Source organism: Urocampus carinirostris, chromosome 11 (assembly GCF_059441175.1).
Source record: "Urocampus carinirostris isolate Australia breed hairy pipefish chromosome 11, RoL_Ucar_1.0, whole genome shotgun sequence".
NCBI classification, from domain to species: domain Eukaryota; kingdom Metazoa; phylum Chordata; class Actinopteri; order Syngnathiformes; family Syngnathidae; genus Urocampus; species Urocampus carinirostris.
The window spans coordinates 10,218,053-10,228,548 of NC_142359.1; positions in this window are offsets into that span (position 1 = coordinate 10,218,053).

The window sequence follows — 10,496 nt, forward strand, 5'->3', positions numbered from 1 at the left end:
TTTATTTTTTCATTTTATTTAACTCTCAATCACGAGACAGGGTGTTCAATTATTTCCGAAGTAGGGAATAACACAACTTTCTATGCCTTTTTTCCGGAACAATCAACGGCTTCATCCAATCCCCTTCGAGTCTTGCGGCACTTTTTCTCACGGTAGTTTTTTATTTTTATTTTCTGGAGTAGATCGGAAAGCAATAAATTGGGTTTCGTTGCAGGAATTTCGCGCCACTGACAAAGACTTTGTTGCTGTCACACGATTAAGTGAATGCCAAACAAAAAGTTTACATTTTCCTTTTTTGGATTTTGAAAGATCTTTTGGGAAATATCTATATATAGAAAGAGAGACGTCTGTATATTATTCACAGTAATAAGAAAATGAGTAATAATAATCTAAATAATGAAAAAAAATATATAAAAAGCAATAAATTATTTTTCGAAATTGTATTTTAGCGCTGATTGTTGTGAGTTATTTTTTTGTTTGTTCGGGTGTATTTTGGGTTTTACTTTTTGGTTTGTTTTCGACACATTACCCAGTCGATGACATCAACATCCCGATCCCCTTTAAGACAGGTGTGGACAAACTACAGCCCGCGGGCCATTTGAGGCCCGTCAGGCTTTGTAATCCGGCCCACTAACCAAATTGGTCAAATTATAAAGACAATATATATATATATATATATATATATATATATATATAAAAGTTGGTTGCTTGCTTGGTTGGTCGAATCCCTTAAACTACAGCCTGGTGGCGCCTGGGTGCCAATGGTGTCCCCATTGTACATTTTCTATGACAAAAATACCAATACAGAAATACTACAGAATTACTACAAAAGTAAATATCAAATTTAGTGATTAAAGACAGCGATGCAATATACAATAGTTTTCCATACCATACAAATACTACAAAAGTAATACTGTGTAATGATACAAATATACTACAACAGAAATATTAAACCAACAATTCTATAAAAATCTAACTGCAGTGATAATACAAAACAGTAAAGAAATCATACAAAAGTACTACTATGAAAATACTACAAAAATTCCATTGGAATACTACTGATAACGACTTTGGTAATAATGTAAAAATACTTCTACATAAACACTACAAAATTACCGCTAAAGTAATACTATAATACGAAAACAATACTACAAAAAAAATACAACAGAAATACTGCTAAAATATTACCACAGCAACATTATAACAGAGATACTGCAAAACTACAACTACAGTAATACTACAAAAATACTACATATATGCCACAAAATTGTACTTTGGAAATACCACAAAATTACAAATACAGAAATACTACAAAAATAAAACTACAGTAATACTAAAAAAATAATAAATATATGCTACAAAATTGTACTATGGAAATACTAAAAAAAATACAATGGAAATAATACAATCACATTACTGCAAAAAAATGATACAAAAATAAAACTACAGTATCACTAGCTAAAATACTACAAAATACTACAAAAATACAACTACAGTAATACTACAAAACTAAAAATCAAACGAACTTCTTAAACAGGGACCTAATATATTATATTGCTTTGATTGTGAGCCAATTTGATGAAACCAATCTATTTAAAAACACATACAAAAATACACTAACATGTAGATGTGTGCATGTATATTTATTCATACATGAAGAAATTGGCTAGTTCTCCAAGACTGTCCCCTTGGACAAAGTTTTTAACAAGATGTGTCCTCAGACTCATAATAGTTGCCCACCCCTGCTTTAAGACGTCTTTTGTGATGGAAAACTCACACAATGTCTTTTGTGGAAAACTATTTTTGTGCGGTGTTCGACGTGGACGTCTTTGTTGTTTGCATGGCGAATAACGAGCTGGGTGTTGACAAAATATAAATATATACATATACAGTGATACCTCGGTATTCTAACATAATTGTCTGAGTTCCGACATTTTCTGTTCCCATATGGGTTGATGTTATTTATTTTAATATATTTCTGACCCAATCATGAATAAAACATGTACTTAAAAAAACAAAGACCCAAAATATGAATAAAATGCTTACCTAAATAATGACGATTACTAATGTGTAGAATAGTGAAGATTGTCCATATGTAACATGAAAATCGAAAACCATTTCAAAACATTTTCTGTTTAACTGTTGGAGTTCCGATTTTTCGTTTCAACACCGCAGCACATACGACTCAAATTATTGGGTCAAAAATCGAATTGTTCGGGTAGCAAAACATTTTTTTATATACAGAGTAATGGTATTTATTTGTATGTGTTACTACGAGATCCAAAATGTCCAAAATGTGAATTAAATGTGTCCATAAACAATGATGATGATAAAAATGTGTACTAGTAAAGATATCGTATGTAAACATTAAAGCTCTACCGTACCTTTGAGCAACGGTTCAATGGATTACAGGAACAGAGGCTGGCTATTATCTCTCTTCTCCTTTCCCTTATCAAGAACTTTTTTGTGACCCATTCTTTTTTTGGGTTGTAAGTCGTAAAATGCAGAGTAAATTTTCAAAACATGTCACAAAATTGGCCACTCTTCCTCTACTCATTCCGATGTGTTCCGGTGCGATCTGGTATGTCCGGGTTACGATTTTTAGTTAAAATATAGATTCGTATTCGTATTATCACAAATATTTTTCGTCTTCAGCTCAATCCTTGTCACTGTTTAGTATTTTTTGACGAATTCTTTAACGGAAAAATAAGCACTAAAAGCCACTAAATCACAATCAATTCTAAATATGTGTCGTCGAATTGTCGATCTTTCTAAAACTGATTTTAATCAACTGGGCTAGCATAGCAACGATTGGCGGTCATTTCACTCGGCCACACATTGTGTCCGGGTTTGGTGAAGTCTTTCCAATACCACTGTGAAAATTCCTTCAAATTTTCGTCAAGAATTGTTTGTATTCCGCAATAATTTCTGTCTTCAACTCGATCATTGTTCTAACTGTTCACTAACTTTGTCGGGAACCTTTTATTATTCGGTAAAATGCACTAAATCAAGATTAATTCTCGACACGCGTTGATGACGGTCTCTCTCGAAAATTGATACGACCCAAACGAGCTGGTCTAGCCAAGATAGCCACTCTTCTTCTTCTACACGTTCAACTTCGTTCCTGAGCGATCCATTGCACTCTTATTTATCTGAGTTACGATTTTTCGTTCAAATACAGATGCAAAAATTCCTTCGAATTGTTCGTATTTCGCAATAATTTCTGCCTTCCATTCGGTAAAATGCACTAAATCAAGGTCGATTCTCGACACGCGTTTTTGACGGTCTCTCTCCAAAATTGATACGACCCAACCGAGCTGGTCTAGCCAAGATAGCCACTCTTCTTCTTCTACACGTTCAGCTTTGTTCCTGAGCGATCCATTGCAGTCTTGTTCATTTGACTTACGATTTTTCGTTTAGATAGAGATGCAAAAATTCCTTCGAATTGTTCGTGTTTCGCAATAATTTCTGTCTTCAACTCAATAGTTGTTATCACTGTTCAGTAATTGTCTAAGGACGCTTAACCCTGACCCTTAACCCTATTGTCAAAAAACGCAATAAAAATCACGTGTTGTTTGATTAACGATCTCTCTCGGATTGATACTACCCGACCGGGCTAGTGTATTCAATATGGTCCGCCCCTTTCACCCGCCCACAAATTGGGCTCTTTTTGGTTTTTCCGAGTTCTGATTTTTCGTAAGACTACTGTTGAGAAGTTCCTCCAATTTTTTGTTCAAATACCGAATTGTTCAAATACTGAAGAAAGAATACCAAGGTATCACTGTATAAAAAAGGCCGAACTCGTGGTACTCGTCCCACCTTTTTTCGGTTCCTCCGGCCTTCCTGTTTGGCATTTGGGTAATGGCGTCCCGTTTCCTAGATGTGCGGCTTTAATCACTGTAATAAAATGCTTTGTAAATGGCCTAGAGTAGCAATATATTGGAGCAATTTTTAATATTGTGACCTACCAAGGATTTTGCCACTGCTTTGTCCGGGTAATCATGTTTTCATTGGAAGGACAATATGTGTGAGTGTGATTTTATGCTGTTGTGTGAGTTGTGGACAGGGAATAGAGTGTGTGTACATTTGTGTGCGTGTGTCCTATCCACGTTGCCTTACCAATGCCTTTGTGGTTCTACCTATTGTACGAATTTCTTGTGAATTTCATTTTTCATGTGCAATTCTCATCAGCCTCACCATGCCAATAAAGGGAAAAAAATGTGAGTTTTTTGTTTTTTTTAAATTAATCGGTGTCCAGTTTCCTCGAAACACAAGTTGCAGTATTTCCTGGATTTTCACGTTATAGATCGAGATGGAGATAGATATAGATATAGAGAGATGGAGATGGATAAAGAGAGATAGATAGATATATGTATATACATATGTATATATATATCTCATCTCTCATCTCATTAGCCGTACCGCTTATCCTCATTAGGGTCGCGGGGGGGCTGGAGCCCATCACAGCCATCTTCGGGCAGTGGGCAGGGGACACCCTGAACTGGTTGCCAGCCAATCGCAGGGCACACGGGGACAGACAACTCATTCGCTCATTCACACCTAGGGACAATTTGGACCGGCCAATTCACCTGAAATGCATGTTTTTGGAATTTGGGAGGAAACCGGAGTGCCCGGAGGAAACCCACGCAAGCACGGGGAGAACATACAAACTCCGCACAGAAAGTCTGGAGCTGGATTTGAACCCACGACAGGTTCCCATGACATGAACTGTGCCGCACAAGCGCTAACCACTGCGCCGCCGTGCTGCCGTATATATATATATATATATATATATATATATATATATATATATATATATATATATATATATATATATATATATATATATATATATATATATATATATATATATATATATATATATATATATATATATATATATATATATATATCGAGAGAGAGACATAGAGATATATATAGAGATATAAATGGATAGAGATATAGATAGATAGATGGATGGATGGATATAGATCCCGCTCTGGCAATCGACCCGTTTTGCCCATTTGACCACGCTCTGATCTCACGCCCCGGCAAATCCACTTCCGCATAAACCATCTTTCTATCTATCTATCTATCTATCTATGTACCTATCTCTATCTATCTATCTGTCACACGCCAGGAACGGAGACAGGACCCAGTAGCGTTTGTTTACTCAGTTTTATTGATAAAGAGAGAGAGCAACGCTTGCTTCACGATCCGATGATCGACAGACACGGGTAACAGGTGGCTGGAACGTGGAAGTGGCACTTCCGTGTCGAGGATAAACATAGGCAACGGGTATACTGGTCACTAGCCGGGACGGGAGAGCAAGGGCGGTATCGAGTCCAGAAAAAAGGTCTGCAACTGGTATCAGGCAGGAAACAGGGCAAAACAGGTCGGTGGTCGGGATGGCAAAACAGGGCAGAAACAGTTCCAGAAACAGGTCAACAACAGGTATCAGGCACGAGAAAACAGGGCAGGAAAATGACGGAAGGTATGAGCTTGCCTAGGTGGGAGCATAGGCTCGCAAAGCCGGGGGGGTTTAAAAAGTGGCAAGGAGCCAATCAGTGACCAGGGCTGTTGGTCCATCTATCCATCTATCCATCTATCTATCTAATAGACAGACAGAAAACAAATTTATGTACAGTATGCTGTATTTCCTTGTTTATCGAGGTAAATGGACCAACAGCAGAAGAAAATATGTGCAATAACACTTAACAGCAACAAAATAAAGGAAAAACCCCAAATAAGTCGCAATAAAGGTTCTCATTTGGTGCACCTGTTTAGGGTTGTGATGGCAATACAATAGTAATACTCAACACTACCAAAAAAACATGCTACCTCCCTCTTTGGTATTCCGATCATCCAAGCGCTTGCGCTTAGGTCTGTGTCCACAACTTGACTCGGCCGAGTTAATTAAAATGTCCAAGGGAACAATTTCATTAAGACAAGGGAGTCCATTTATAACGGACAACGCTTGCTGGCGCGGGAGCTGGAAATCACTTTTTTTCTTCATTTCTGAAAGCCTTGCACCACTCTCAGATTGAAATAAATCAACAGAAGTATGCCTAAAAACAAAAGCATGATAACAGGGAACAGAAAATGTAATAAAATACATTTCTTATTTGCCCCTTTTTCACTGAAAATAGGAGATAGAGTGCATTGAAGTTGAATTCAGTTTATTTTATTATGAAAGCTGCCATTTGGCCTTGGAGCACTCGACTTTCATTTCACTGGGAGGTCTGCACTTCGCTTGCCCTTTTGACGGAAATGAAACTCTTCCTGGAATTCGCTCCGTCGCCCTTATACGCACCTAAAGTTATTTCCACCAAGATCATAAACTAAAGGACCAAATTGCTAAAATGAGAGTCGAATCCATAAGACTGACTGAAATAACTTGAACCTGTCAGGACTTTAATCTGCAAAAGCCACAAAGGGAAAACAAAAACTAAATCCTCTGATTCAAGTCCAACGTTTTATATAAATATCTGTAAAGTGGGGTATGACAATAGTAAACATCAAGCCTTTGATTAAATTAAAACAATTTAGTGATTTGAAGTTTAATTGCATTTTGTAATTAAGTTCAAATCCACTATCCCATTGTTATTTGTTTTGTTTTTATTCTTAGGTCCCTTAATGCCCATTACTCTACAAAGCGAAGGGATACAACTTGATATTTTTTTCACTGAGAGAGATCAAAACATTGAAAGACTCGATGTCTATTTAATTTTATTTTCGGATGGTAGCGTGAAAATGATAATTTAGAAACATCACTCCTACCGGTACATGTTTAAATGGAATGAAATGAAATAATCTGCATTTATATAGCGCTTTTCAAGTCAAGACTTCCCAAAGCGCTTTACAGTGTACTTCACATTTCCCAATAGCGGCCGTGCAGCCATGTAAGGCGCTAACCTGCATATTGGGGGTATTAGGGGTTCAGTGTCTTACCCAAGGACACTTCGACATTTAACACGGAGGAGCTGGGAATCGAACTGCGATCTCTTGATCCCAATACAGGAGCTCTACCTCCTGTGCCATTGCTACCACATTTTCTTGTTTAAACCTAGTAACAAATTAACCTCTGAAATGTGTTTTTATTTGTTCATGATTTTAAAAACATGTTTAAGTAACTTTTTCAATCAGTCAATGATAAATGTATTGTTTGGGGAAAAGTAGCGTATTTTCTTTGCTTCTAAATGAATGAATGCAAGTTCGGGGATAAGTTTGGAGACAATTTGTAAGAAAATTCCCTTTATATACTACAGAGAAAGAGAGAGAGAGAGTGAGAGAGAGAGATTTATATATGTATATCCATATACATTTATAAACATTTACATACAGATTTATCAACATGTATATACATTTACATACCTTTATATAATAAGGTTCAAGGATATAACATAAACAAATGACTCCCAAGTATGTTTTGAACGTGATAATTTCGTACTCATATGACTCTGCATTCGAACAAATCCGTATTCGACATAAAACATTTCAAAATTGTTTTAAATATATATCTTTCATCATATTTTTTTAAACATTTAAATAAGTATTATAGTTTATAGTTTAATTTTTTATAGATATTTTAGACATTTTGGAATCCAAAAATAAATATAGACGCTTCCTTACTCACAAACGAGATAAGTTGTATTTGTTCGTAAATCGCTTCAGTGCTATTTTTGGTATGTTTAAGGTTTCTATAAGTATGTTTAGGGCTTGTATAAGTAACATGTATTGCTTTGAAACTGAAAAATAAACATTTGATGAAAAAAAATATGCTATATAAGGTTACAAAGCAGGCTGAATGATAAGGCATAGTACTATCCGTTCAATACTGTCTCAGTCGGATGCGGAAATTATAATTCATGCGTTTGTTACCTCCCGTCTTGATTACTGTAATGCACTACTCTCTGGTCTCCCGAAGTCTAGAATCAAGTCTCTTCAGCTGGTACAAAATGCCGCAGCGAGGCTTTTAACTAGGACAAAAAAGTACGATCACATAACACCGATTTTGGCTAACCTGCATTGGCTCCCAGTTAGCCTTAGATGTGATTTCAAGGTTCTCTTAGTATTATACAAAATCATACATGGACTTGCTCCCTCTTATCTTTCAGATCTGATTTGCCCCTATGTCCCGGTCCGAAGCCTACGATCTGAGAGTGCCGGTCTTCTGGTGATCCCAAGAGCAAGGAAGTGTTCTGCTGGTTCGAGAGCGTTCTCCATCCGGGCACCGGTGCTGTGGAATGCTCTTCCCCCTGAGATCCGATCTGCAACCTCAGTGGAAATGTTTAAATCTAAGCTTAAAACTCACTTCTACTCCATAGCATATGAATAACCTACTCTTCTCGTCGGCTGAAAAATAGTCTGTGTAATATAGCGTAATAATCTGTGAAGCCCTTTGAGACTCTTCGTGATTTAGGGCTATACAAATAAAAATGACTTCACTTGACTTGACTAGTACTGAAGCTACACATTAGTGTCGACATTCTGTGGTCTGTGAAGCCTTATGAGACTCCTTGTGATTAAGGGCTATACAAATAAACATAACTTGACTATAAAGACAGAAACAGTTAAGTTGAACTTACTTTTGGAAGAGTTGGGTGAATTCTTCCTCCGGGGTAAAAAATGGACAAATAAGAGATTAACCCATTTTCTCAACCGCATCAAGCTTTTTTATTCCACTTTCATTTCGAAAGAAACAGCTCGCCTCTTCTTTACACTCTCCACCAACCATATTGAATGGATGCATGAGATATTAAACAATAACAATGTTAATGTTCTTAGCGTGCTAGAGATACAGTGCAGTGTGTAGTTTGTGTTACACACAGATGCCGGATTTCTTCTTCGGGGTTGATGCTGGGTGACCTCTCACAGTGCCACGCGGCGGAAAGAAGCACTACAGTACTGTCCTCTATTCGGAAAAAGGTGCACAAATACGAAATCTATCTTATAACAATGTCCGGATATTTTTCGAAATTCCGAAAAAAATGATCGCATCTGCCAGAATCCGTAAGTCAAATGTACGTAAGTCGGGAAACGTCTGTACCATAATTTCCAATGGAAACAAATGTTTCAGTACTTAAACAATCCCGCATTTGAACACCAAACCTTAACTGATTCTACTCAAGGACTATGGTATCTATTTTTCATTGTGCATCGATCTGCAACCTCAGTGGAAATGTTTCAATCTAAGCTTAAAACACACTTCTATTCTATAGAATATGAATAACCCATATTTTATGTTGAAAATATCAGGGGATGGTGTCATTAACAGTCTGTAATAATAGTTTGCATTAGTCTTTGATCTGTGCAGCCCTTTGAGACTCTTTGTGATTAAGGGCTATACAAATAAGCATGACTTGATTTGTGCGAAGTATATAAATCCAGCTGAAACACATTGTATTAGAGCTTTGCTACACACATACACCGCTCAGAATAGCCACATGTTTATTCACACTTAAGCAAAGAAATGTGCCTAAAACAATCTTAATCTAAAATCAAATGTACCCGTGTTTTTTTTTTTTTTTATACCAGCACTTGGTGGTAGCAGCTAGCTTAGTTGCTACCAACCTGCGCGGTTGCATAACACCATATCTCAAGTACACTTGACAAGTACACGTTGACAAATATGGCCGAATGTGTTCACAAACGTATTTGAAGATATCCTGAAATACTTACGCAAGTATTAATGTCAACAACTTATACGTTTATTGAGATAAAGAGGAGAAACAAGTGCCAGCGATCCGGTGCTCTCTGGACGAGGGAAGCAAGCCGTTCAAGGGATTGGAACATGATCAGCAACAGACGAGTGGGAAACAGGTGACAAAACGGGACTGACGGGAGTCAGAGTCAAAATGCTTGCCTTGTGTAAACAGAGGTTCGCTGATGGACTGACAAAGGGTGAGTGAGTGCACTGAGCTTAAATAGGAGGGGGAACCAATCAGGTAACCAGCAACAGCTGGCGCCAAATGGGCAGGCACAGGTGAGTGTAATGAGTAATCATGACAATTAAAGGCTATTTTCAACATTGTTATACATAGAGTAGTTGGATTTCAAAGCATGTTAAAACATATTATAATACATTGAACTGCTAATATTTTCAAAAATATTCACAAGTATACAAGTCCCATAGCATTCACAAGAATGTTGGAATTTATTCTCAAGAACATTGGAGCCTGTTTACAAGCTAATTTAAATGTCTCTTATAGACATTTGGATGCATTTAAATGTATCTTAGATGATTTAAAAAAATCAATTGCAAGTACCTTTGAGAGTATTCACAAAACACTCTTGAAAGTAGTACAGTTTAAGTTTTTAAATTCTCATTGTTTAGGTCAACATTTTATTCATATTTCGGGTATATTGTAGGAAGTATGAACGCTTAAAAATCAATATACTAATTCCATATGGGGAAAAAACGTTTCGGTATTTGAATAATATTGTGTTCAAACACCAATTCTCAATGGATGATGGTTGAATACTGAGGTATCACC